This window comes from Salvia splendens, chromosome 4, assembly GCF_004379255.2.
Source record: "Salvia splendens isolate huo1 chromosome 4, SspV2, whole genome shotgun sequence".
In the NCBI taxonomy this organism is placed as follows: domain Eukaryota; kingdom Viridiplantae; phylum Streptophyta; class Magnoliopsida; order Lamiales; family Lamiaceae; genus Salvia; species Salvia splendens.
Window position 1 is genome coordinate 35,286,759 of NC_056035.1, and position 25,756 is coordinate 35,312,514.

The following is a 25,756-nucleotide window of genomic DNA, read 5'->3' on the forward strand; positions in this document are numbered from 1 at the left end:
CTACTCAGTGGAAGTTGTGTTAGAATAATGGACAATGCTCGTCAATGCATGGGTAGGAACTAGTATAATATAGTTATATTTCCATACGGATGTAAATAAATGAAAATAACGAATTTCAAAGCCCCCATTAATATGTGCATGTATGTATGTCAAGAGAATAGTCTAAGTAATTCTAATTATGGCTCCACCTCTTTATATGACATAAAAACATTAATTTTAATTCTGCAAAAGTCGGTGAACACATCCTAATGTTTGCAAAACAAATAAATAGCCCATTGTTCATTTTAAATCACATATGAGTAGAAAATAGAAAAACCAAGAGAAATAGTATCACATAAGTATTCCATGATAGTACTATCATTTATCTTGAGTTGGGGTGAAAATGAGTTGATCTTGATCCTATGACTCCTTACTTGAAATTCATAAACCATTCTTTGAATTTCAAAATTGTGTTTTTGTAACGACAACACATACACATGCTATCATCACCATATCGCGACGTGGACTGTAAATTAACTGACTCATCATTACATCTCCACTCTAATGAAGTGCAAATTATCATCGTGGATTGGTTGGATATTGATGTTGATGTTGATGTTATTAACCGCAGCAATGGCAATATGAGGCATCTTTAATGTCACAACAATCGGAGCCACAATCATACTCGTTATCAGTTCCTATCACTTCATCACCTATCTTCTCAGATTCCTTTGCTGAACATTACCAATTACAAAATGAGTACTAATTAACACTTGATATATAATCTACTTTCTGCAGAGTATTGAAAAAAGGATATACTCACATCTCGCTGCAACTTCCGACGAGGTGAGAAGCACTATCACTAATAAAACAGCTATAAATACATTTCTTTTGGAAACCATTTTTTGATCTGGAAATTTAATGAGTATGTATGTAAGTATGTTTTGATTTTGTATCACAAGGCTTTCCTTCCACTCTGTATTTATAGATACATTATTCAACCAATGAACGGATTGGTCTACAAAGTCAAACTGGAATGTGTTAGCATTTAAGAGCAAGTGGATGTGTATATCTATATTAAGTCATTTCTACTGATAATAGTTTAGTAACTAAATGTGTGTATTTGGTTTTATTTTTTTGATATACTATAGGATAGAAATATCTATTTTGTATATAAATTAAAGACAATGAGTAGGAACGATAAAACGCTTTCTAAGCCAGAGGACTAGGCGGACCCTCAATCCGTTCATTCCACACAAAGTAGCTTCATATTATACCCAAAAGTGGTGAAACAAACATGACTAACACCAACAATCTAGCCCCATTATAAAACTTATTTATGTAGATATAATAATCTCTCTTTTATGTTAACATTTTTAATGTGTTGATGTGCTAAAAACTGAAGTTCTGATTTTCATTGTTTGACAATTAAATCAATAAATATAATATATTATTCACGGGTTGAAAATAGTGTGTGAAATTGAAAAATAAATGAAGACTTTGGGGTTTGCCAATTGATTCAACGAAGACTGCGTCGGATTAAAAGCGACGGGTGTGCTATAAATAATGTGAAAATATAAAAGTGCATTCGAGGAAATTTCCATTGACGTTTAATATATATGCATACACTAACTAGCACAATGTTACATTAGTCGATATATAGATATATAGAAATAAAAGTTGTGTATAGATATATAGATATATAGAAATTTCCATTGACGTTTAATATATATTGTTTGACGGAAAGTTTAATACACTGTTGCGAAATTTAACAATCCAAAAAGTTTTATACGTACATCAAATAAAAATAGCCAATTAGAACATTTAATTGTCCAACTCAAGATTGATTAAACGTCGTTCATATTCAGTGTCATGTTTTTTTATTTTTTTTCTACTAGTAATACTTAATTGTGTTTGTGTTTCTGCTTGCCATATGATTAATATCTTTAACTTTTGAATATGTTCTATACTCCATATTATAAATATAGAATCCTTAGGAATTAAAAATACAAAGCCTAATTAGTCTATTGGGTTAGACTGAAACCCAAATGTTTAGGATTATTGTTGGAAATTTATGAACAGATTAAATATCAGTTTGATTATACTGGACCTGATTAGCCCACAATCCAATGAAACTTTTGATTAAACTGGACGTGATTAAATATCAGATTAAATGAAACTTTTTTTGTAAAAGAAAAAATTTACTTAAAAATAAAAATTAGACTAATTTTGTAGGACATGCCAAAAAAAAGCCTATTATTTATGGAATGAAAGAATATTGGTTATTCCCCCACATCGGCAAAAAATGGAGTACTACTCTCTCCGTCCACCATTTAAGAGTCATTTTGACTCGGCACGTGTTTTAAGAAATTGTTTAACTTTGTGAAGAAAAGTAAAGGAAGAAAGTGAGTGAAATGTGGGAGCTATTTAAAATATTAGTTTTATATTAGATTGTGAGTGTAAAAGTTGGTGGGATGTGAGATCCACAAACTAAAAGTGGAATAAAGTAAATGGTTCTATAAATCATGGACAAACTAAAATGGCAAAAGAGTTCTTTAAATAATGGACGGAGGGAGTATTACTTTTTTGGGACATGTGTTTAAATAGAAAGGTCAATGGTGAATAGTGTTGTGACTGAGTAGTATAACTTTTAATAAAGTAGTTATAGATAAATTAAGTGATGTGTGTGAACTAATGGTCATATTAATAGCAAGAATTGAAGATTAAATCCTACCGTTTTAAACGGACATAAAAAATTGAATTCAAAGAAAGTACTATAATATTATTACTCCATATATTAAAACATTTTATCTGTCTCAAATTAGTTCAGTCGCATTTCTTTCTGTGATATTCCAATTTAATTGTATCATTTATTTTTATAGCAAAAAATAATACACTTGATCACTCTTATTTTATCATTTCTTCTATTTTATTCTCTTTTATATTACCAATTTTATTTTCTCTTTTATTTTATTATATTTGTATTTATTTTATTTGAATGTACATGTTTTTAATCTTTGTGCTAAAAAACACTTTAACTAAATTGGAATGAAGAAGAGGATAATAATGTGATAATAAAAGAACGAGACACAATTTTCTTACTGTATATTAAAATTGCGTATTACTCTCTCTTTTCAACCCACTTCCATTTGTGGGATTAGGAATCAAATGAGAATTTTGATAATAAAGACTAGTTCGTGGGAAATTTCCAAACGCATAGTGTTGTAGTAACAAATTTCTACAATATCCCCAATATAAAAAAAATAATATTTCTAATTCATTTTATTCCCACTTTAATTTCATTATATTAAGAAGAGTGTTAATTTTGTAACACTTGTTTGACTTTGTTCAGTCGTAATAACCCGTTGTTCATTTCATTGACTTTGAAGTATTGACATTTGAGGTGCTTTTGCTTTAGATCTTTTTTTCAATTTTTTTTATGAAAATGCCCTCAACCCATGAATGATATATTCGTATATTTTTACATTTCAAATAATATACTTCCTACGTTTTCAATTATGTTTCCCAGTTTTCCATTTTGATTCGTTCCTTATTGATTGTTTCACTTTTACACTTTTCATGATAATGGTCTCACGTTCCAGTAACTCATACTCCCTCTGTCCCCAATTATATTCTTGATTTCTCTTAAATCATCTAGATCTAATTCTCAAGTTCTTCACAATATAGGATTCGTTGTCTCTAGATCTATCAATTCCTTGTACTAACTCATATCCCTCTTTAGGCAACCACTTAGAAGAAAATGTTAGTTCTCGAAAACATAATTAAAAACTGATTTAAAAACAAAATACATACAATACACTCATTATAAGCTGCTAGAAAATCCTAGGGATCTAAAAGAAAATAAAATAAAAATGAAAAAATTAAAAATAAGTTTGGAAAAACGGTAAATTGTGTTCCACACCTATACTTCCATTTTATTTCATCTTTTATCTGCAATTTTAATTTTATGTTCTAATTATAATTTGGTATTTGATCTAGGGCTAATAAAAACCAATTAGGGCACATAAGTATGTTTTAACATTGAATTATCTAAGGATTAATCATTTGATAATTAGAAAATAGGAAAGCGATGGGAGTGTGTGGTGGGAACATATAAGTATAATTTTGGTTCAAGTCATTTTACTTCCACAGATCGTTGTGAATTAATGGACCAAGGAAGAGTATTCATAAAACAAACTGGGTGATCTAGTCCGTTTTTCTCTTAGCCCTATGTTGAAAATTCACTCAAATTAAAATCAAAATCGATATATAATCGCAGCATCAGCGCAAATTATATGCTTAATAAAAATTTTACGCTGTTTCTTTAAATAGGTAGTCCGATTTCGAAATGAGAAATTTCGGAATATGGGTTCAAATTCGCTGACCTTTCGAGATAAGGGATTCAATTCGCTTACCTTTCGAAATATGGGTCCGAAACATGCGAATTTTTCGGAATAAGGGTTTTACACCTTTTTATATTTATTCTCTTCATTTTTCTTATTATTTCCCTGAAAATAATTATAGATTTACTAAATTATCCTTTAACCAATCTCTAAAAAATTTCATTTTACCCTCTCCGAACGATCCGCCTCCGCCTCCGCCCTCCACTTTATGAAGCACAGAGTCGGTGAATTTCCTCTTGATTTTTCCAGCAATTTTCTTGGTGTTTTTAAGCAAGCCCGCTTGTTCTTCTTCTTCAAAAGTGAGCTTTCTTGAAACGCCGGCGCCGCAGTGTGGGGGCAGCAGAGGGGACCAGATGGAGCTCTGGGCGTAGTTGAAAATTTCCAAGGCGGAGTTGTCGGAGAACTTGCGGAGGAGGTCGTTCGACTTGGAAGGGCCGAGATACTCCACAACCGTAAAGAGTGGTAGCGGAGCGCCGCCGCAGGTGATCACAGGCATCGGAAGTGGCGGAGATAAAAATTTGTGATTAGGCGGTTTTTACTTGTCGAGAAAGAGTAGAGCAATTGAATTTGGAAGAGACACTAGCCCTTGTTTATAGGGTTTAGCCATTGGTGGATTGAAGTGTAGAAGATGAGTTAGGGTTTTAATTTAAGGAGGAAGAGAGACGACGCATTTGAGATGCAGAGCAGAAGCTGCTGTTGGGAATTATGAAGTGGAGGGTGGAGGCGGAGGCGGATCGTTTGGAGGGGTAAAATGAAATTTTTGAGGGATGTGTTAAAGGATAATTTAGTAATTTATAATTATTGGAAGGAAAATAATAAGAAAAATGAAGAGAAGAAATATAAAAAGGTGTAAAACCCTTATTCCGAAAAATTCGCATGTCTCGGACCCATATTTCGAAAGGTAAGCGAATTGAATCCCTTATCTCGAAAGGTCAGCGAATTTAAACTCATATTCCAGAATTTCTCATTTAGAAATATAGTATTACTATAACCGTGCGCAAATTAGATACTATTATATATGTCCACTTTGAGATTTAAGTTTGTCTGGCTTCGAATTAAGACTTTCGGACTTGGCTGAAGTCAAACATGTTGGAATATTAAAATAAATACACTTGATTTTTGTAATAGAATTATCTATCATGGAAATATTTAGATGTTATAGAATTCTATAGAAGTATGTAAGAAAATATCTAGATATTTTAGTAGAAATATATCGTGTAGAATTCTCTAGAATGTAGATTTTTTCTAGTAAGATATCTAGATTTTACTGGAGAAATGAAACTCAGTATATAATAGTTCTCACCAAGGTTTCTCTTCTAGTGCTCCCATGTATAATTTTGGATTCGCCACACATTATAATATTTGGTTGATCCGATCTAGACAGTGAAACGCAACTCAGCTGGTAAGACATTTCCTCTCCAACCGATAGGTATGGGGTTCGAGTCATCATGAGAATATATGGAGAACCATTATTAATCTTCTAAAATGATGTAGCGGCACAGTTACAAGATCTATAATTTTCTAAAATGATGTAGCGGCACAGTTACAAGATCTACAACAATGGTTACTAGATGTAGCGGCACAGTTACAAGATCTATAATCTTCTAAAATGATGTAGCGGCACACTTACAAGATCTTCAACAATGGTTACAAGATATAGCGACATCTATACGATAAACTGTTACAACAATACGTAACTTCAAAATCGAGTGATCGATTTTCTTCACTCTATTCCGTTTTTAAAATAACATCTTTGTTTTTAATTTTTTGCTTAAGAAACTTTATCGTATATAAAAAAATGATTACTGAAAAAATTATTTTACTTTTTGCAGAATATGTTATTTTTATTAAAAACCATCCCTTAATTTATTTGAAGAAAAATCTCAATTACTTTTTTATATAAAAAAAGACATGCATCCTAACATTTTCTATATAATTTATGTCTCATATTTAAAAAATATTTTTGATATATTTATGTACGGTGATTTGAAATCTATATCAAGAAAATAATACAAATTTAACAAAACAAAGCCTTATGAGCTACAAATGAGTGAAAAAATGTAACAAAGAGTCAAAATAAAAATAAAAATAAAAATAAAATCAAAATAAATCTATAAAAGAATGTAAAAAAGAGGCTAAAAATGAGTGAAAAGAAAATGTAACAAAGATTAAAAATATATAAAAAGAAGTCCTAATAGATCTATAAAAGAGTGTAAGAAAGAAGTGGGTAGCCGAAGGGAATCGAACCCACGTTTCCTACGCACGCTACAATTGAAGGATCAAATCGAACCCACGTTTCCTGCGCTACAATTGAAGGATCAAACCACTGGTTCAGTTATAATATAGGTCATATGTGTTACTTACATTATTACCAAACTTTTGGGGTACACTCGTACCCCTTGCTCCTTACTAGATCCGCCAGTGTCCAAAAATATGGAAGCCACTATGTTACTCGATGATTGGTTAAAGGCAGACATGCGAGAACAAGAGCTAGATTGGGACACTCAGGGATGTTTAAATTTCTCGTGCATGCTAGTTTCATTCAGTGGATGACTCATTAATTGATATACTGCATTGTTATTCATAATAAAATCCGACATGAATCGCAATGAAATGAAAATCTATTCTCAATCCACATGATCATCAACGTGATTTTACAATCCCCAACATAGATTTGTGGAAGTATTTATGAAATTTAACACCAATTAATCCGATAGGCATAATAAGATCTCAACAGCAAAGGCAAAATCGAGTTCCTGTTCCACAGCACCCATCGAGGCAGGTATACTCAACATCATTTTCCATCAGATCCACGTTTTTCCTTTCAGCTGCAATAAAACCCTAATCAAATTTTACTTCGTTTATTGGTTCAAAATACTAGTACTACATTTTAACATATGAAAAACTACTCTAGTAAATATTTAAAAAAATAAATAAAAATCACTATCATCATTTTTGTTTCATTTTGAAATCAAAGTATTTATCTCAAAATTTCAACAGTGTAGTATATCCATAATTTCATTGATTTAAAGAGAAAGAAAGTATGCTTACATGCAACATTGTTGGACGTCTCAGCCAGTTGTCTCGCATCTGCAACTTCCATAGATATGAGAAGCGCCATAACACACAAAACACCAATAAATACAAATCTTTTGGAAACCATTTTTGCTTAGGAAATTAATGTATTTATGTTTGATTTTTTTTATGAGAAGGCTGTGATCTTTAATTCCAGGCACTCTCTACGCCAATTTATAGATAACTTCTTTAACCAATTAATATATTAATTTTTCATAAAACTCTGGTTCAACGAAGACTGGGTTTTGTTGATTGACTTGATGAACGTGTGTATAAGCATATGACTTTGTTGCAGAATTTGATTATCCTAAGAAAATCAGGAATAAGAAAAAGATGGAAAAATATTATTATAATAGCTAGTGAGATCTTATTCTCTAGGTTGGAAAAGATGGGAAAATTGAAATATTATCATACCAATATATGATATTTATCATGATAATATTTTCGTAAATTCGATTAAAATTTAGTAGCTCCATGTTTTTCCCCTTCCTATCTGGGAGAATAATATATTCATGTGAAATGGTGATAATTGGAGAATTTTATGTTTACTAGTATACCATTTCTATCAAAAAGAATAAACTTAAAATTCATGATGTTTTAACCAACAACGTCAAACGTTAATTGTGTCAAAATTACTTGAAATTCGTATTGAACTTGCAAAACATGCTAACGAATCAAAAGCATTGATTTGGCCATGACGTAGGATGGATCTTGGCCATCTGGCACTATATAAAATTTATAGCTTTTAGAGCTATATTTTAATTTTTTGTAATTTCATTTTATTTTCTTTTAAACTAATTATAAATAGTGGTCTCATTGTTTTGTAGTAGTCAGTTTTTAATAGTAGTATTAATATTAATATTTTGTAGTATTATAAAGATGTTAAAGACAATTCAAATTTGGGAATGGACTGTATTAATTTGGAGCGTGTAAGAAAGAAGTAGATTATTAATTTCATGTACGTAGATGGATTATTTTAACACTTGGATATAGGACATGCGCGTGTTAGTTGGTAGATTTAATTAATAACGAATTTATATGTCCACATTTACACTTGCATTAGAATTAGAATATGAATATGGGAAGATGTTGGTCAAGTCGTGCTGCTTCTTAATTCGTCTACATTTCCACTTGTATTAAAATATGAATATATGAATATTTTATTTATAAAATTGATACAACGCTACATATATGCATAATTGCATATAGAGATTGGATGTAGAGACAAATGGCGGATCAAAAATTTTTTGTCTGGGGTACGTAAATAAGTTATCCAAGGACTTAGGAGCTTCAAATCTGGTTGATCCTCTTTCCAATCAAAATTAAATTAAAAGAATTCTTTGTATAAAAAATTAATAACTTTTTAATGACACTTAGTTCGTTATATATTGAAATTAGATAGCTTTGGTGTTAATATTTGAATGATTTCACTATTTGTAATGAAGATTTTTAGATTTATATATTATGTTGAATAGATGTAGTACTACCACATTAGAAAAGAATTAAACTACATTAGAAAATTCAAATAATAAAAAAATACTATAGAAGATAAGTGCATTAGAAAAGAATTGAAATGATTAAAAAAATTATACATTATGCCAAAAAAAATGTATTAGAAGAAAATAAAAAAGTATATGCGAGGATATTGGGAAAAACAGAAAAATATGTGTTAGAAGGATACTAAAAATTGATTGTACTATACTCCCTCCGTCCGCGAATAGGAGTCCCGTTTTTCCATTTTGGTTCATCCGCGAATAGGAGTCCCGGTTCATAATTACCAAAAAATGGTAAAGAAACACCACATTTCACCAACTCATTAGACTCACGTATCATTTAAAACTAATATATACAAATGAGACTCAGAGCATCTGCAACGGTGAGCACAAGCTCTCCGTTCGTCCTTGCCGCTGGCAAGGACACGCTTGTCCGCCGCTGCGCTCTTGCCGATGGCACGGACATGCTCTTAGCTAAGAGCACGTCCGTGCCAGCGAGCAAGGCGACGTGGCGTGTTTCTATTGGCCGTTGGCATTTTCTTTTTTTTTTCTTTTTTAAAAAAAAATTGAAAATAATACCAAAAATTAAAAAAAAATTCGGATTTCCAAAAATATAGCCGTTTTATTACCGTTTTTTTGAAATTTTTTTGAAATTTTTTTAAAAAAATTTAATCCCAAAACTATCTATAAATACACACATTCATCATCCATTTGGACGAAATTCGGCCACTTATGAATTTAATTATGTAATTTTTAATTTTTAGGATTTTAATTACGTACTTTTTAAATTTTAGGATTTTAATTATGTAATTTTTATTTTATTTGTAATTTGTAATATTATTCCGGATATTTTTAATGCATTTTAATTTTGTGGAAATGTTTTTATTCAAATTGAATAATAGAATGGTGGGGTCCTTGTGCTCGTCCTTGTGGAAGAGCACGGCTGTGGGTGTTGTGCTCTTGCCTAAGAGCAGGCAGAAAAAGTGAGGCCGGGTGATGGGGTACGAACTAAACCCTAATGGCAAGCCCAATAACAGTGACGGCCCATCAGCCCAGAGCCCAAGAAAGAGTATCTGTTCGGCACCAAAGAGTTCGGCACGACCAAAGAGTTCGGCACGACCAAAGAGTTCGGACTCAGCCTACAGCTCGGTAAAAGCCGACCAGTCAAGCTCTCCTCTCAGATCGGCAAGAGCTGATCGGTAAAGTCCAGCAGTTCGGTCTCAGCATTCGACCGAACTAGGAGTTGGTGGACTCACGAAAGGCCTCCACGACCTCCACTATACCCACGATCTATTTAGTGGTATGAAGCAGTTATTGAGCAGTTATTGCTCACCCACGATCTTGTTAGTGGGGCTGCAAACCACGATCCTAGTTCAATGTATAAATAGAACTTAGATCTGATAGAAAAGGGTTAAGCTCTCTAGAGATAAAATAGCATATAGCAAGTCTGTGTTGTAAGCTGTATTTTCGCAGATCAAGCAATACAAACCTGCCCTCATTTCTCCCCGTGGACGTAGATTTACCTCAGTAAATCGAACCACGTAAATTCATTGTGTCATAATTCTCTACCAGCATTTACTAACATCAATAATTCGCGGATCCATCACTGGCGCCGTCTGTGGGAAACAGAGAACAAAATTTGTGATAAAGCGAATTTTTGATCCATTTTTTCCACCCAAAAAATGCATACCAGATCGCAGAATACCCGTATTCCAGCCCGTGAGAACCAGGAGGAAGCCAATCCATCCCATAGGTCGGGAAAACAGCCTAGGGATAAATCCACCACCAGTTCTCATGGCGAAGGAACAAGCCGCTCCAAAAATCGTCCCACTGAGTCTTCCCAGCAGCCCGATTTGAATGAGGCTGTTAAGCAGTTTTTGGCTGAAAAGCAGGAGGAATTCTTAACCTTCCTGCGAAAAAGCCAAAAGCAGCCGGAGACGAAAACGACGGATTCTCCTTCTCCCTCCGCACAAGAAAGTCACTACCGCAGTAGTGTCGCATCTCCCAGGAGAAAGAATCCTCAACCCCGACATATTCCAGCTCCTCCTCGGTACCGGAATCACAGGAGAACTCAATCTCCTCCATACCGACGAGATATCGGATTCGCCGTGTACGGAGCACTGAAGACTCCGTTCTCGGACGACATCACCCGAACTCCCCTACCACAGAACTACCGAACTCCGTCGATGACTTACGACGGCTCGTGGACCCTCACGATTTCTTGGGGCGCTATCAATATAACATGGCGAACCAGGGTCTCAACGAGGTCCACATGTGCAAGCTGTTTCCCGAGCTGCTCATCGGGAACGCGAGAAGGTGGTTCGATAGCCTCCCCCAGGGCAGCATCAGATCTTACCGAGATCTAATGGATGCCTTCCACAGGAGGTTCTTTCAGAAAGCGGAAGCCCGAATCACTTCGGCTCAGCTGCTTTCCATTCGTCAAGGTCGCGACGAAAAAATTAGCGACTTTATGACAAGATTCCACAAGGAATGCCTGCAAGTAGACGATCTCAACGATCTGCTTGTCATCTCGGCATTCCAAAATGGAATCCTGCCCGGAGCTCTCTACAGGAAGCTCGTTGAGTGCGGTCCGCAGACAGCTCAGGAAATGTGGGACATTGCGGACCAGTACTCCCGGGCCGATGAGGCAGACCGTCGTAAACGGTCGTTAGACAGCTCATCGTCCCGAGGAGACAGAAGGAAGCCCGATCATAGCGATCAGGGGCATCCTCGCCGGACTCCATTTGAAAGAATTCAAAGGGCTCCGGTGCAAGACAGATTGGGACCTCGTCTCAATCCCGAGAAGCCGCCCGCTCAGTTCGTACCGCTGAACAAGCCGAGAGCGGAAATTTTCGAACTGCACTCTGACCTATTCGAAAAGCCAAAGCGGATGACGAAATCAGCCGCGCGCCGACCACAGGATAACTACTGCTCCTACCATCAAGACCACGGTCACGATACTGAGGAGTGCAGAAACTTGGCTGCAGGTATCGATGTTCTTGTGAAGGCAGGGACATTGAAAAAATACCGAAGTAAGCAGCCAAAGAAGAATAAAAAGCAGAGTGGTGCGAACTGCGCCCCTCAGGATCCGAAAAGGCAGCCGGATCCCGAAGACGATGACGAGCCGCAATATGATGGAGTAATCCAGACTATTGACGCGCTCCCTGCCGGGAAGACCAAGTCGTCCCTAAAGTCAGAACGCAGAGGCTCCAATCGAGAGGAGCCAACGCATAAAAGGCTGAAGCAGGACGAAGTGATTACGTTCTCGGCTGCTGATCCCGTCCCGGCCATCTCTCCTCACCAAGACGCCATTGTCATCCAAGCCGGAGTGGCAAACAAACTGATCCACAGGGTGTTTGTGGATACAGGAGCGTCGGTTAGCATTCTTTTTAAAGAGTGCTTCGACAAACTAGAAGTGGACCCAGCTCGGCTCAGTCCGGCTCCGCTTCCCCTGAAGAGCTTCACCCAGGAGGACACCCGCCCTGAAGGTATTATCAGCCTTCCGATCACGGTGGGGAAAGCGCCTACTAGCTCCAGTACGATGATTGAGTTTTTCGTGGTGAAAGCTCGGTCCCCGTACAACGTCATCCTGGGAAGAGACTGGCTCAACACAGTTCGGGCCGTTTGCTCCACCTATCACCTCACCATCAAGATCCCCACTAAAGGAGGGATAGCGGTCATCCGAGGTGACCAAAAGAGAGCAAAGGAATGTCTGCAAATTGCGCTTAGAAGTGCCGAGCAGTCAGATCGGCACCACCAAGCATAGCAATCACAGCAGCCGGAGTCAGAGGCGATGACCGAAGTCATACCGGAGCCGAACTCGATGACAGTTCAGCTGTACGAAGACGATCCATCCCGAACGGTTAAGATCGGCTTCGCGGGAACGCCCCTACTTCGGGAAAAAACCATCCAGCTCCTCAAGGAGTATAAAGACGTCTTTGCATGGTCTCCGTTGGACATGACCGGAGTGCCCCCCGAGGTAATCACTCATCGGTTAAATATTGATCCTTCAGTCCGGCCGATAAAACAGAAGCAAAGACTCTTTGCGGCAGAACGAAATCAAGTCATCCATGACGAAGTCCGTCAATTATTGAAGGCGGATGTGTTATTCGAAGTGAAGTACCCTTCGTGGGTAGCCAATCTTGTCATGATCAAGAAAAAGGAAGGAGGATGGCGGATGTGCATAGATTTCACCGATCTAAATAAGCACTGTCCCAAAGATTGCTATCCCCTTCCGAACATAGATAAAAAAGTAGAAGCTTTGATAGGCTTTGAAATTTTTTGTTTTCTTGATCTGTACAAAGGATACCATCAAGTTTTAATGGATGAGATTGACGCTTCAAAAACGGCCTTCATTACTGATTTCGGCATTTTCGCTTATAAAAAGATGCCATTCGGTTTAAAGAATGCCGGAGCCACTTATCAAAGGATGGTAGACAAGCTTTTTCGGCACCTGATTGGAAAGGAGGTCGAAGTGTATGTTGACGATATAGTCGTCAAAAGCAAAAGCACTTCGGAGTACGAGCACAACCTCAAGTCCACTCTCAACGTGCTCAAGAAAGCCAACCTCAAACTTAATCCCCAAAAGTGTACCTTTTTGGTAGATTCGGGAAAGTTTCTGGGTTGTTGGGTTTCAAAGGACGGACTCAAGGCAAACCCCTCAAAAGTTCAAGTTGTTCAAAACATGGCAATGCCGAAGTCCATACATGACGTGCAAAGGCTAACCGGATGCCTAGCCGCACTGAATCGATTCCTTTCTCAAGCAGCCGAAAAGCAACTGCCGTTCTTCACGGTGTTGAAAAAGGCACCAAAGTTCGAGTGGGGAGCCGAGCAGAAAAAGGCCTTTGACGAGCTCAAAAGTTATCTAGCCGAGCTTCCTATGCTCTCTGCTCCAACCGAAGCCGAAGTAATATTCTTATACTTAGCGGCATCGGATCAAACCATCAGCGCGGTGCTTGTACGAGAAGAAGGCCTAAAGCAGCTTCCCATCTACTTTACAAGCCGAGCATTAAGAGGTCCAGAAACAAGGTATCAACCACTGGAAAAGATTGCTCTGGCATTAGTAAATGCAGCAAGGAGACTGCGGCCATACTTCTATGCTCACAAGGTATGCGTCTTAACTGATCTGCCACTTCGGCAAGTGTTGACCAAACCGGAAGCATCAGGCAGAATCGCCAAGTGGGCTATAGAGTTGGGAGAGCACACAATTGAATATCTACCTCGGAAAGCCATCAAGGGACAAGCCTTGGCAGATTTTCTTGCAGAAGCAAAGTTCGATCAAGCAAGTCCTGTTATTGCCGAACAGAAGAATTCTGCCAATGCCGAACTAGCACAGCCCTTGGAATCCGAAGTAGAACCGCCGGACTGCTGGAGCGGATTCGTAGATGGAGCTTCAAACAAGATGGGAAGTGGAGCTGGTATTCTACTTGTCGCTCCCGACGGACACGAGGTAACCTACTCACTTCGGTTCCTATTCCCCACTACTAATAATGAAGCCGAGTACGAAGCCCTCCTGGCCGGACTCCAGTTAGCGCAAAGTCTGCTCGTCAAATCTCTCAAAGTCCATTGTGATTCACAAGTCATAGTAAATCACATGTTGGGTACAAGTGAAGCCCGTGACGAGAGAATGAAGAAGTATTTGGACAAAGCGCAAAGCATCAGCCGAAGTTTCTCCTATTTTCGGATAATCCGTATTCCCAGAGCGGAAAATAGCCGAGCAGATATCTTAAGTAAGTTGGCCTCAGATCCGAGCTCAAAGGCGGAAGAATTAATGCATCGAAGCATTGATGAAGCCGAGGTACATTCAGTATCCAGCTCGCCGAACTGGATGACGCCGATCTTGCAGTATCTGGATCAAGGACAATTGCCCGAGGATAAGAGAGAAGCTCGGAAGATCACGTGCCGAGCTCTTCGGTACGAACTTCATGAAGGAGTCCTCTTTAGAAAGTCTTACCTCCAGCCGTTATTGCGGTGCGTAGGACCAGAAGAGACGGACTACATCCTCAGAGAAGTTCATGAAGGATCGTGCGGTAGCCACATCGGAGCCAGAGCTTTAGCTAAAAAAGTTCTGAGATGGGGATATTATTGGCCAACCATGGTACAAGAGGCAGTGCAGCTCGTCAAGAAGTGTACGAAGTGCCAAATTCATGCAAATGTCCCAAGGATGCCGCAGACCGATCTGTACACTATGCAAAGCCCTTGGCCTTTCATGCAATGGGGCATAGACATAGTGGGACCACTTCCTCAAGCTCCTCGGCAAATGAAATTCCTTATCGTTGCCGTGGACTACTTCACGAAGTGGGTGGAGGCTGAACCATTAGCTACGATAACGAGCTCAAAGGCATTGGACTTCGTCTGGAAGAACATAGTGTGCCGATTTGGCATACCCCACATCCTCATCTCGGATAATGGGACTCAGTTCACCGACAAGACGTTCAAGAATTGGTGCCAAGAGCTGAACATTCAACAGCGGTTCACTTCGGTCTCCCATCCCCAAGCAAACGGACAAACGGAAGTAACGAACCGGATTCTGGTGAAAGGGTTAAAAGCTCGGTTAGAACAAGCCAAAGGACAATGGGTAGAAAATCTCCCTCAAGTCCTATGGTCCTACCGAACTACACCCAAAACCTCCAACGGTGAAACTCCGTATAGTCTGGTGTACGGCACTGAAGCCGTAATTCCGGTGGAGATCGGCGTACCCAGTCCCCGAACTCTAAATTTCTCCTCAGAAATGAATGACGACGGACTGAGAGCAGAACTAGATCTCGCCGAAGAAAGAAGAGAATTGGCGTGCATAAAAGCAGCCAAGTATAAGGAGCAAGTAGCCCGGTATTATAACCAAAGGGTGAAAAAGCTTCAATTTCAAGTGGGAGATCTCGTCTTGAGAAACAACGAAGTAAGCCGAGCAGAAAAGCTGGGCAAACTCGAGCCCACATGGGAGGGTCCATATCGGGTGTCAGAAGTCCTCGGCAAAGGGTCTTATAAATTGACTCACATGTCAGGAGAACAAGTACCCCGAACATGGCACGTCTCCAACCTCAAGAAGTTCCACTTGTAAGAGACAAAGTCCGGTCAGTCTGTCTTGTGTCTAGTTCGGTCATAGGGGTACATGTTTTTATTTGTTTGTTTTTTTTACTTGTATCTTTTACTTGTCGTTTTATAAAAGTTTAAAGTTTTTTTTTTTTTTTCTTTCGTCTTTTTCATTTTTTCTCTATGTGTTTTGTCTCTATGTGCTTGTCGTCTCTTACAAATGGTACCAAGGTATATCGTTCTTTAAAGACTGATCCCCTTTTTAGATCGATTATTAAAGACTATTGTGAGTCCAAGCTTCTAAGGAGGATATAAGACCACAATTCAGCTTAACAAGCAGTCCGTCTGAAACGAACTGCAATAAGCCAACGATTGTGCGTCCAAGCTTCCAAGGAGGATACAAGACCGCAATTCAGCTTAATAAGCACTTCGTCTGAAACGAACTGCAATAAGGGAAAGTCCGATCCACGCGATAAACCTCGCCGAATTAGGACGACCGAGTTCGGTCAAAGAAGTTTACCTCATAAGACCGAGGACGACCATGTCTAGTCAAAGAGGTTTACTGCATAAGACCACTTCGGTTAACTGGGAAAGTCCGATCCACGCGATAAAACTCGCCGAATTAGGACAAGGGAAAGTTCGATCCCGGCGACAAAAATCGCCAAATTAGAACACAAACCAAGTCCGGTCAAAGATGTTTATTTCATCAGACCAAAGACGAGTCCGGTCAAAGATGTTTATTTCATCAGACCAAAGACGAGTCCGGTCAAAGATGTTTATTTCATCAGACCAATGACGAGTCCGGTCAAAGAAGTTTATTTCATAAGACCAAGGACCAAGTCCGATCAAAGAAGTATACTTCATAAGACCGAGGACAAGTACGATGAAATTTTTTCGCTAAGCTGTAAATACAGTGTTAGAGGTGGAAACAAAATTTCATTTTTCAAATCTTGTTCAGCATACAACTCCGCTACCCTACTATTACAAAGGACTATTCTACTGTCCGGGGTTGCTAAAGTTGAGCCACCTATTCACAAAATCCTCTGGAAGCCGAGTTCGGTCGTTCCGAGCAGATGAAGAATAAGCAGGTCGACGAGATGCTATCCTCGACCCAACGCCTCTTCCCCGAGCCCGAGAAGTCCTAACACCTCGGCGATGAAGAGTCTCTGCAATAAGCATCTGCTGATCTTGCTCGCTCATAGTCACAACTCCTCGGCGAATTTCAGTCCGTCCCTGTCTTGACGATTCCGGTTGCTCCTGAGCCCGTTCTCGTCTAGACGTTTCCGGCTGTTCCGGAGTTCGTTGTTGACTTGGAGTAGGATTTTGAACAAGGGAACCAGAGGTTTGATCTGGAGTGCGAGCATCTGTTGGCACGATATGCCGAAGGAATCTTTCTATGGAGGGGCGCCGAGAAAGAACAATGTTGTACCGAGAAGCCCAACGCCGTAGTGATTTCACAACTTGTTGGCAAGCCGAGCTCTCCAGCGCATTGTTCCTCCGGAGTACAAGATATTCCTCCCACAGTTCGTCAACTCGACTCTGAACATCTGATATGGTCAATCCCCCGCGCACACGGATGTAATCCTCGTACGCAGTCCTCTCAGCAATGGTCGTATTCAGCTCGGCCTCCAGATCTTTCTTATCGGACTCTAAGTCCTTGATATCGGCCTCCAGCTTCACTAAACGAGCCAGAAGCTCGTCATTCTTCGTCTGATCGGCTATAGCTCTTCTCTCAGCTTCGTCCAAAGCCGAAGAGTACAGCCGTTTCCAGTGAAGTATCTCCATCTCCTTGGGTACAAAGCAGCTATATTAGTTCGGCAGTTGTACCGAGCAGATAGTAAAATACAACAGGAATAAAGGCGAGTACGAAAAGCTATACGAAGACAAGTGTAGAGAATTTTTCATTCACAAGGAAAATTTTACACTAGGAGGGCATCAAGGCCATTTTACAAGGAAGAAACTAGACTAAGAGAAGGGAGACGAAATCATACTCCGCCAGCTTCGTCTCCGGCTCCTCGGTCTGGTACAGCTTCTTTCTCCTGGGCTACCTCAGCCTCAGCCTCGCCTCCTGCCGGCCTCGCCTCCGCCTCCTGATCGGCCTCCTTCTCCGGATGCCCGGCCCGCTCGACTTCGGCTTCCTTCTCCGGATGCCCGGCCTGATCGACTTCGGCCTCCCGCTCCAGCGGCTCGGCCTCACCCTCTCCGTTGTAAGTCGAAGCGGGTGAAACGGGTCCCACGGAGGCAAAGATAGCCTCCAGGTTCTCGTCCCGATCAGCTCGACAACTCCGGACTCGGTCTGCAGAAAGCAGGACCGAAGATGAAGCGAGCTCCTCAAGGAGCGGCAGATTCTGAAGCCGAGCTGCTATCTCTCGGCTGTACAGAGGCAGCACGACGTCGGCCCCCTGCTCGCCCTTATCGGCAATTAGCCTTACCAGACTACCGACAAAGGCCGAGAACTGGCTGCTCAAAAAGAGTCTCTCCGTGTAGGCACGGAGACCCTCTCCTTGGGCAACCACGGCGGCAGCATCCCTCTGTTTCGTCTGCTCTCGCTGGATGACGAGCTGGTTTTTGGCAAACTGAGCTTCATCCTGGGCCGAAATCCTAGCAGCCCTGGCTTTCTCAAAATTTGCCTCAGCCTGCTCGGCCCGGTGACAAGCAGCCGCCAATTTCCTCTGCATCTCGGCATAGTCGTTGGACGCTTTGGAGAGTTCGACGGCGACGAGCTTGGAGAGCATATCATTCCTCTGAAAATGGATAAGGAAAAAAGTTAACAGAGGGCACCAAAAATACAGGACAGAAGCCAAGCCAAGGAATCAAGAAGACAATTCACCTCGGCGAAGTCCGTGGGCCATAGAAATGGCTCACAGATATGCTCCGAAGGAGGCGCCAAGACCATGTCTTTCTCTGGCGCTCTCGGGGGCTTCTGGGTCTTCCCCTTCCTATTTGCCGAAGTCGACTCCGGCTTCTTTGGACCCGAAGAGGTCTTTTGCCTCTTCGGATTCTTCTCGGCATCAGGCGCCGAGCTGGTAGCCTTCTCTCTCTCCGGCTCCACAAGCTCGGAGGACTTTCTGATAGCCTTATTCAACATGAACACTGCCAAAAAGCGAGAAAGCAAAGTCAGATTTTCTTCGTTAAAGCAGTAGAGCATAAAGATAAAGAGAAATCCTCACCCTCGGCCTCTTCGTCCGAAGACGAGATGTCGAACACGACGTCGCCCTTGACGAGCTCAGACTCCGTGTATTGTTTCCTAACTATGGGAATCTTGTTGAGCTCGCCGTCGAGCTCGTCCAACGGTTCAGGCCGAGGGTGACGGATAACGGACTCCGGCCCTCTCCAGGGAAAACTAGGAGCCGCGGTCCTATCATAGTAGAAGAAGCGATTTTGCCACTTCGGCCACTTCGTTTTACAAAAGGCCCTAAAAGGCTGTAAAGGGATCAAGTAAAACCAAGACCCCTTCCTCTTAAATTGAAAGAATTTAAGGATCGCCTTCAAAGACAAATCCCTTCCTAACCTACGGAGTTCGGCAGCGAAGGCCGACAAGTGCCTCCAAGAGTTCGGAGTCACCTGGCCTAAAGGAAGCTGAAAAAAATCTAGTAAATCTATAAAGGCAGAAGGGAGGGGGAAACGAAGCCCGCATTCTAAGCAGGCCTCGTACACGGTGACGTAACCCTCCGGCGGGGAGTCAGCCCTGTGATCACCGTCAGGTACCACCGCCTTCCCCCCAGGAAAAGAGTATTTTTCGTAAAGGGATATCACAGTATCCTTACTCAAGATACTGTGAAAATACTCTACGGTCTTCTCCCCGGATTCTTTCCGGCTAGAAGACCCCTTACCCCCTTTCCTAACGCTACCCGACTCCGAAGAAGAAGAAGAAGACATTTTTCTTACTTTTTGAAGGTGAAGATAGTCTGAAAAAAATTCTTGAAAGCGGAGAGAGAATTTTCGCAAGAAAGAGAGTATAGAAGACGCAACAGCAAAAGTGCTTCAATGATGAAGAAAGAGCGTATTTATCAGATACGGGAAAGATTTCGAAATCGTTGCGCCGTTTCGAATCCCACCTTTTCAGGAATCAACGGCCGGATTTTACTGTCGCATTTAATGCAGGCATGCGCTAGGCACGTCCCCTGACGTCAGCCTCCCCCTTACCGTTATCCAGAATGCCGAAGTGACTCACCTCGCCGAAGTGATCCACTTCGCTTTTCGGGGGGGGTAGTGATGGGGTACGAACTAAACCCTAATGGCAAGCCCAATAACAGTGACGGCCCATCAGCCCAGAGCCCAAGAAAGAGTATCTGTTCGGCACCAAAGAGTTCGGCACGACCAAAGAGTTCGGCACGACCAAAGAGTTCGGACTCAGCCTACAGCTCGGTAAAAGCCGACCAGTCAAGCTCTCCTCTCAGATCGGCAAGAGCTGATCGGTAAAGTCCAGCAGTTCGGTCTCAGCATTCGACCGAACTAGGAGTTGGTGGACTCACGAAAGGCCTCCACGACCTCCACTATACCCACGATCTATTTAGTGGTATGAAGCAGTTATTGAGCAGTTATTGCTCACCCACGATCTTGTTAGTGGGGCTGCAAACCACGATCCTAGTTCAATGTATAAATAGAACTTAGATCTGATAGAAAAGGGTTAAGCTCTCTAGAGATAAAATAGCATATAGCAAGTCTGTGTTGTAAGCTGTATTTTCGCAGATCAAGCAATACAAACCTGCCCTCATTTCTCCCCGTGGACGTAGATTTACCTCAGTAAATCGAACCACGTAAATTCATTGTGTCATAATTCTCTACCAGCATTTACTAACATCAATAATTCGCGGATCCATCACCGGGCCCACAACTGTGCCCGTTGGCAAGAGCATGGTTGTGGATGCTCTCATATCCACTCACATTTCTTAAAACCCCATACCGAAAAGGAATGAGACTCCTTGTCACTCTACAACCAATTGCCCGCAATCACAAACGTGCAAATGAAACTAATTGAAAAATGTAAAAAATTGGGAGAGTTACATCCGATGATGTTTCCGAGATGGAGAACGTTATTGACATAAGGCAAAGCGCTGGTGATCATCCATCTCTTGGGAATGTTTGTTAATAAGAAATAATTTGGAGGGTTTGGGCTATGGTGTGGAAGTCTGCTTCTGCAACAGAGGACGAAATGCTACGTAACTGAGGGAATGTATGAGGGTTTTAGAGTATTCTATTCACAGTGCGCACCTCCCATAAGTAGGGCTGGAGAAAAATATCGAAAAAATGATATATCGCTCGTATCGTATTGAAAAATATCGAAAAATTATCGGATTTTCGATATATCGTAATTTTCGATACGAAACGATACCGTATCGTAAGTTTTCGATACGATAACGATATGAATTTCCTTATATCGCGATATATCGTTTTATATCGAATATGTGATATATATCGATATTTTCGATATATCGTTTTATATCGAATATACGATATATATCGAATATACGATATATATCGATATTTTTGATATATCGAATTTCGGTACGATATATCGTTTATATCGAATATACGATATATATCGATATTTTCGATATATCGAATTTCGGTACGATATATCGAAATATCGATACGATAACGATATAGATATCCTCCATATCGAAAGTTCGATATATCGAAATTCGATATATCGAAACTTTCGATACGATAACGATATGAAATTCTTTCATATCGATATTTTCGATACGATATACGATACAACGTTTTCGATACGATATATCGTATCGACCCACCCCTACCCATAAGCACAACTCCCAAATAATTTTCATCATAAATAATAAATCAATTGTATTATATGTAATTAATTTTATTAATTAATAAATTAAAATTCTTCTTATTTTCATTCAAAATATGTATATACATATTACTTTTGGAATGTAGCAATTGATTAGCCCCTAACTTTTGTGACGCCAATTTGTAAATATTGAAATTCAGCAAAAAGTACAATTTTTGTAGTCAAATAAATATACGGATATATTAAAATGACAACCTTTTAATATAACACCATACCACCAATATCAGCCCTAGGATCTGGAAATTGGACGGTTGTTTTTTATTTTTCTTTAATCAAATTAAAAGGCTGATGGGCATAATAGGAATTATCTCTTCTAATTCATCTTCACACCATTCACGTCAATTTCCTTGTCATTCTCAACCCAAAATCACGCAAGATATTGCAAATCACCCAACCAATCTCGATTTTGATTCTCGATTCTGCAATATCTAACTCCAAATTACACACGACATGTTCAATCCAGTTTGAATTCATCTCAATTCGAGCTATCAATCACACGATCAGTTCAATTAATTTCAATTTGATTACTCAATAATTGCAAGCGATTTCTCTGCATTCACACCACTCGTGCAATCGCTTTTTGTGCTCTCTGCAATTCACTCCACAAATTCGTTCGAATATGGGTGAATCGATTAGCAACTTTAATTTGGATGTTTTTCCAGAATGTGAGCTTTGTCAGATTATCAATTGTCCATCGATTTTTCATGCGTTGTTGCGATGTGGATTATTTAGATTCAGTGATGGATTATTTGCCGATTTTGTCAAATTGAAGAGTAGTTTGTGATTTTGATTGACGAGAAGTTTTTGGTAAAGTATCGTTCTGTTACTGTTTCTGTTTAGTAGTTTGTACGAATTGTTGTTTTAAGTATTACATCTTGCTGTTTATGTAATTATATATTGCAGTCAATACTATCTGAACTAATTCGGCTTATGTTTTGTCATATGGTTGCGTAGTGTTCTATTTCATAAGGCATAATGCAGAATATTGACCTATGATTTTATAGCAATGCTCTGTTTCTGTATTTCGTATTTTGTATGCAATAATTGTTGATTTATGTATTACATGTTGTTGTTCTACTTATTGTATATTGCAGGCAATTATATCTGAACTAATTCAGCTCATGTTTTCTCAGTTGATCCAATTGTATTTGCATGTGTGCCAGCATGCCCCGGCAAACTCTGGCCATATGTTGGTAAGAAAGTCCTTACATTAGATGAGGGCTTTGGCTTTTATGAAGGTTAGCCGATGTTGTTCGTGGACCAGCTCGAAGTTTGGGAGAAACTGAAATTCCATCAGATCCAAAGCAGCTCTCAAAGAATAAAATTGCTGACATTTTTTTCAGTTACATGAAAAAATCTAATGGTGATAGTGCGATCATTGATTCTTTTTCAGCTGGAATGGATGAGCTTGGGAAGAGTCTTTTGACAAGAATCCATGAACTATCTTTGACAGACAAGGGTAACACAGTTGAAGATTTCTATTTTATTGAAAAGGTGGTTGTGGTTGAATTACATCCACCATCAGTTGTGTCGACCAAAGGTTCGGCAAGTGATCCTAAAAGTCGTTTGGTGTCCGCGAAGGAGAAGGCTATAAAGTTGAACAGCAAACCATTGAGTCAGTGTAAAAAATGTGGAGAATTAGGTCACCATGACTCTTGGAACTGTGGCCGACAAAAGGGAAAATAAAATTGTTAGTTCATTTTTTCATTACCAGATTGCAGTCTTATACATTGTATATTGCAGTATTAGTATCGCCATATTGCAGTCTTATACTTTGTATATTACAGTATTAGTATCGTCATATTGCAGTCTTAATGTAACGATTGCAGACCACACTATTTGTTTCAATCTATTATTTCCAGAAGGATTAATTATTAATTTTATACTATTGTTTCCGGGTTGCCTTCCATTTCAGTAAGAAGTGTAACTTCAATCCTTTTTAATTACAAAATTTTACATTATCATATTGTTGTGTTGTTCAATGAATGTTGTAGTACACGGCTATATGAGTTGCAGTGCACCTAATAACAATATTCTGTATAATGTTGAGGCGAATTCTTTACCTATATTTAATCTCAAGCATGCAAGCATTTTATAATTAACTGAAATCAAAACAACTACAAAAAAAAGTCAATCAAATTAAGTCACTCACATTGTCTACACCAAAACAAAACTACAAAACTACATGTTTCAATACTGAGTTCATTCACACAGCCAAGATTTCATTCGTGTTCAAAAAAGCCAAGAATTCATTCATTGTTTATGGTTCCTTGTACTCCGCAACCATATTCTCCACATCTATCGGTCCTCTCTTTTTTGCCTACTCGAACTGATGTGAGGCAATTCTCAACACACAGCCAAAGACCCTATTGTCGTTGTTATACAACATTGATGTACAATATTTGGCACGAAGAAGCTGCAAAGACTTTGATTGTTTGTTTGTATGATCACATTTCCAGTCGGTGACCTTCGTTCCCATATGGCGCATTGCATAAAGGTCACAACATGTGGTGTCATCTTTTGTACTTCATTTCAGCTCTAGAACATTCACTTTTGCTTTTCGGGTGATTTGTCCGTAGCTAGAACATTCACCTAAACTACAAAAAAAGATAGTATTTCCATCATGATAACCAATACTGCAATATTGTAAATAATGCACTGCAATATTTGGTGATAAACAATACTGCAATATTGTAAATGATGCACTGCAATATATAATCGGCAATACTGCAATATTAGTATCACGTATATAACCAGCACAACTCAGTTGTTGTTTGGGCATGCAACTATACAAATTCGTAAAAGATAAAATATATGAAACTGGAATTCCTAGATGCACGTCACAACCAACCAAAATCTCAGTTCCTCTAAGCTTTCCAAAACATCAACCAAAATCTCGCAAAACCCCAGATCTAAACAATAAATTTAGCAAACAAACACCAATCAACATTAAACAAGGCATAAATTGAATGAATAATAAATTAAATCTCACAGCAACATCAAGGATACATGAATAAAAATCGATTAACACATACATAAATCTGCATACACAAATAGAGTAACATTCTCAAAACCTATTTCGATCAACACCAAACGGAATCCGATTAACATACCTTGTGGGTGGTTTCGCCGTTTAATTGTTGTAGGCGTTTGGAATTCCTGAAATTAGAGGTAAATATCACAATTCACGGTGTAGTGGTGGCTGGAAATTGAAGATTCACAGTGTACAGGTGGAGGCGGCGGGATTTAGTGAATTAGGGTTCTCTCAATTTGTGAATATCGTTGTGTGGGAGAGAGGGGGGGGGGGGGGGGATTTGGAGAGTGACATTATTTTTGGGGGATATCCCCAATTTGATTCTATTTCAAATATATGAAATGACTAAAATGCCCACGACAACAATTCCTAATACACTAGACAACAATCTTAGGCGTTAGATTTCCGGATCTAACAGTGTATATTGGTGTTATGTTGTTATCATATCTATGGTGGCACCATAGTGTGTCCCAATAAATATATATTTAAATGTTTTATAAATATTGAAATTCAGTGAAGTACAATTTTTTTTTGTAGTCAAATGAATGTATATTTAAATGTCGCGTTATAGCGGACTCAGAAATTTTTGGATTCAAGCATAACTATTTTATGGCTAAACCAACTCACACACCAAAGTAATGTATTTTTTGTTATGTCACTCTCTTAACCACAGTAGTAATATTTTGATAATTGGTTTGATGATACTTATGAATTGGTAAAAAATGCTCTAAATTTTGGAAAATTGTCTAAACTTTAATAAAATTAAAGCAAAAAAATGCTTAAAAATTTGAACCGCGCGTTTAATCAACGAGAAATTTGATAAACACAATTGAACTATGAAATAATGGACAATGTCAACTAATAGATGGATGAATTAATTCAAGTCTTTCACTCTCCCTTACACCTATGTTCTCTTCCTCCTTAA

General features: G+C 39.2%; 3 long non-coding RNA genes across 3 annotated transcripts; 1 reads left to right on the forward strand and 2 right to left on the reverse strand.

Moving 5' to 3' along the window:
- Nucleotides 1-251: 251 nt before the first annotated feature.
- LOC121799663 lies at nt 252-923 on the reverse strand. The gene is made up of 2 exons (XR_006050348.1): nt 803-923; nt 252-713 (listed from the first exon to the last, which is right to left on the reverse strand). It is a non-coding gene; the product is annotated as an uncharacterized LOC121799663 (long non-coding RNA).
- Nucleotides 924-22,106: 21,183 nt separating this feature from the next.
- LOC121801351 lies at nt 22,107-23,685 on the forward strand. The gene is made up of 2 exons (XR_006050583.1): nt 22,107-22,604; nt 22,931-23,685. It is a non-coding gene; the product is annotated as an uncharacterized LOC121801351 (long non-coding RNA).
- A 230-nt stretch (nt 23,686-23,915) lies between these two features.
- On the reverse strand, nt 23,916-25,093 carry LOC121799411. The gene is made up of 2 exons (XR_006050266.1): nt 24,911-25,093; nt 23,916-24,394 (listed from the first exon to the last, which is right to left on the reverse strand). It is a non-coding gene; the product is annotated as an uncharacterized LOC121799411 (long non-coding RNA).
- Between the last annotated feature and the right edge of the window lie 663 nt (nt 25,094-25,756).